Raw genomic sequence first — 4,085 nt, forward strand, 5'->3', positions numbered from 1 at the left:
GCTTGAACATGTTATTTAGTTTGTCTTAGATGTTATTGCACATGTTGTCATTATTTGTTACCACATATCCTCAGTCAATAGTGTTTCTACTGCTCATCTGTACTGAAGCCGAGAATACAAAGATGTTGCACAATCACTTTTCAATTCAATATTTCCAATAAAGCATAAATCAGCAGTTTTCAGTCGTCATACCAGCATTTAGTCAGTTTTACATGACAGATCTTCAGTATATTACTGGCTTAATCAACATCTGTGGTCTGCTTCTGTCTCATGGCTCTTTTTATTTTTTATTATGTCTGAAATGATCAGTATACATACATTGTCATTTGTTTATGCTGCAGAGGAGTTTTCCGGTGTGTGAGCTATACTGTATGTTTCAAAATAATGAATGTAATTGGTGCTGGGGTTAAAAAAATAAATAAACAATTGATTTAGTTGATTTGTTGACGTCTTTTGTTTTATCATAGTCATTCATTTTCATGAAAAAAAGGAGTGTTTGTGATCTTCAGAGTGTTTTCATTTTGATAAACAAGGAATCATTTATATTATGTTCTCAAGATGACCGGGTGGAAGCAGGAACACAGGAAGATCTTTATCACTGAACTATATATTTGATTTCCTTCATCTTCAATTTTTTTTTATTAATTAATTTATTTATTTTTTGATTTTAGAATTTTCAATTTAGGGGGGGGGGCAACTCCTTATAAGGTAAAATAAAATAAAATTAAATAAAAAATTAAATATATATAGCAGTTATATATATTGTAGCAGTGCGATATGGCTGTATATCGGCACGAGTGGGAGGCGTGCGTTGGCACAAGTTTATACAACAGTTTGACGTCTTAATTGTTTATATAAAAACAAAATCAAACATGGAGAGTCAAAAACCCTTATGAGGAACTACTTTCTTCCACGTTGGATTCAAATCATAATCTGACAGTTAAACAGCAGAGCAAGCATCTATTAAGATTCTATTGACACTTTAGATCTTTCAAGAGTTCACACTTAGCTGATAATCAATAAAGCGTATTTGGTATGCTGTCCCGGGAGAGAGCCCTGAGCTCGTAATATCCTCGAGCCCGGGGCTCCCTCCCGTTAGAAGGGCGAAAGGGGCGTTCGAGGTCAGGTAGGTCTCGAGAACTCCCCTGCTTGTCGCCGTGAGAAGTGTGAACTAAGGTTGTATTGGGTGATAATTTGTTTTAGTTGATTGGCTATGGTTTATGTTTTGGACGGTGGGAGGAAACCCACGCGAACACGGGGAGAACATGCAAACTCCGCACAGAAACACCGACCGGCCCGAAAGGTTGGACCGGCGGTGTTCTTGCTGTGAGGCAACAGTGCTAGCCACTGGGCCATCGTGTCGCCCAATCAGAAAAAGGAGGAGGATGAAGGGGTGTAAAGGGGGGGAGCTTCAAGACGAAGATAACTGGAGTGAAAAACTCAGGTTATTTATAATGCTTCCGTAATCATCTAATAGGGCCGATTACGGAGCTAATAAGGACCCAGCCGTGTTGATTATAAGCACGTGATCCTCTCGAAATTAGTTTATGAATAAACCGCCTGTAGTGTCTGCTTGTTGCTGGCTGTATGTGGGCGGAGTAATACACAAAGGGTGAAGTGGCTGTACGGGCTGATATTACTTAAATATATCACGGCTGTCAGCCAATCAGATTCAATAACCAGACAGAACTGTTGTATATATATATATATATATATATATATATATATATATATATATATATATATAACATATATATATATATATAACATTTATATATATATAATATATATATATATATATATATATATATATATATATATATATATATATATATATATATATATATATATATATATATATATAAGCCTTACATTTATAAGTAGTATTTTAATAGTAGTTCACTTAAAAATGTTTATTTAATATGGTAGGGTTGTATACTAATATCCCACTGCATTACATAGACAGGCATAGCCATTTGAGTAATGAGTAAGCCAAATTGACCTGTTTACTGAAGTAAAAACCGCTTTCTATATTCAAGTGCATTTTTGGTTTCCATGTATTAAATAAATAAACTGCCACTTTTATAATTAAATGAAATATGAATATGTATTTTAAACTTACAGGCTAATTCACATCTTTCCCAATCTGAAATGATTATAATAAATAAGAAGTATTTTTTAATACTAGACAACACTTGATGTTTCTATCTCTGTCAGTGACTCAGTGACAGTTATAACGAGTACCTTCCCTAAGTGCTATATTGTGTTTAATCCTTTCAGTGCAAGACTGTATGGCATATAATGTGACACAAACTGTAAAGTGTTTAATTTTGGTAGTTCATTTTGAAATAAAAATAGCGAAATGTTCGTTAAGAGTTACATTTTTCGCTGGAGGAAGCAGCTGTGCTGATGAGGTGAACGCTGAGAAAACCCGACTGCTCCTCCGTGACATTGGGATACAGGTGATACAAGCTTATCTATACAGCCCCCCCCCCCCCCCCCCCCCAAAAAAAATAGGCCTAGCAATGCCCATGAAGAAGCGGCTGTTTGGCTAGAGATGCAAAATATTGCATACTGTAAAAAATGCTGCGTTCATTACATCTAAACTGGGTTGCTTCATGTTGTCCCAAGAGAAATCAAATAAGTTCACTTAATTTAGGGTCTCCTAAATTAAAAAAAAAAAAAAAAAAAAAAAATCAATTTTGGGCCATAAAAGTTATAAATTCACTGAAATATTGTATTGTAGGTCTTAAATTATTTTAAACAGGTCTTAAACAGGGTGAGTGGAGGGCCCTGTGAATCTGCCATTATATGTCTTTGAAAACAGGTGTTAAGGCAAAGGGCTCATAAAAGACCATAAGAGACTGATACAAGGCAGAACCATCTGTGTAAATACAGCCAGAAAAGCATAAACTGTATACAACATATGTTGAAATTGTCATGTATGTTTAAAAAGACACATACTGTATGGGTGAGAAGAGTCCAGTGTAGATGTTTGAATCATAGATACTTGTTATCAGTGCAAAATTTGAACTGTGTGTGCAAAAACAGTCATGAATACATTAGATCTGTACATTATAAGGGCCAAAAAGACAAGGGGGCTTTAAATTGGGGTCGTAAAGTAGTAGGATCTGGGAGAGGCCTAATGAACCAGCAACCAGCTGTGAAAACAAGGACAAAGGGTGGAGCAAATATGTGGAATATCAGATTGTCCTGGGGTGAGACTAGAGATGGGTCTGCTTATGAACATCTTTGCTATTTTTGAAAAATATTCCAATAAAGTATATTCTTCTGATATTCATAATGTCCAGACTGAGTTTGATTGAAAAGCTGGGAACCATGACACAAGCTAGCACACTTGTAAACAAAGCTCTTTATCATCCGAGTACAAACATACAGCTTTTCCACTGAGATATTTGAGGTAAGCTGTGCTTTTAGGCTACATAACATCTATCAATTTGAACTGTAGCACCATCAGCATATATTTATTTCCATATGACGTTAATTAAAGTCAACACATGTGCTTTAGCTTTCATCAACAGCAAACCTCGCGCCAAATTTGACGCGTTTTGAAGACGTATATGGGGGCGTGGTTAAGAATAGTTTATATTTAATATATGTATATATAAAGAATGTTAAAGTATTAAGACTTCGCACATTCTGTGCTGTGCTACTTAATCGCTTAATTTTACATCAGGAAATCAAAATAGCGAATAGGCAAACGAATATTTTCGTCTTTTATAAAAATAGAAACTAGACATAAAGCGACTCCTATGATTTGCTACAGGCGGAACGTCTCGAAAGCTGATTGGTCAGTGGGAAACTCGCCCTCAAGTCTGCTCCATTTCTGAAAATCAGGGGCGAGGCATATGTCAAATGTGTCTTATTTTAAATTATAAACGCATTTACGCACAAAACATAATATTAAATCTATAATTAATTATTATAATCAGCTATTTGAAGATAAACACGGCATACAAAAGCCGTATTGTCTAAAACAACATCTCATCTGTCACAAATCCCCCCACTTTGGAAGTGGTAAGTCTCCGTCCATGTGACGTCTCCTGTGATCTTGGAGAAAATAC

This window comes from Danio rerio, chromosome 11, assembly GCF_052040795.2.
Source record: "Danio rerio strain M-AB ecotype USA chromosome 11, GRCz13ab, whole genome shotgun sequence".
Taxonomy (NCBI): Eukaryota; Metazoa; Chordata; class Actinopteri; order Cypriniformes; family Danionidae; genus Danio; species Danio rerio.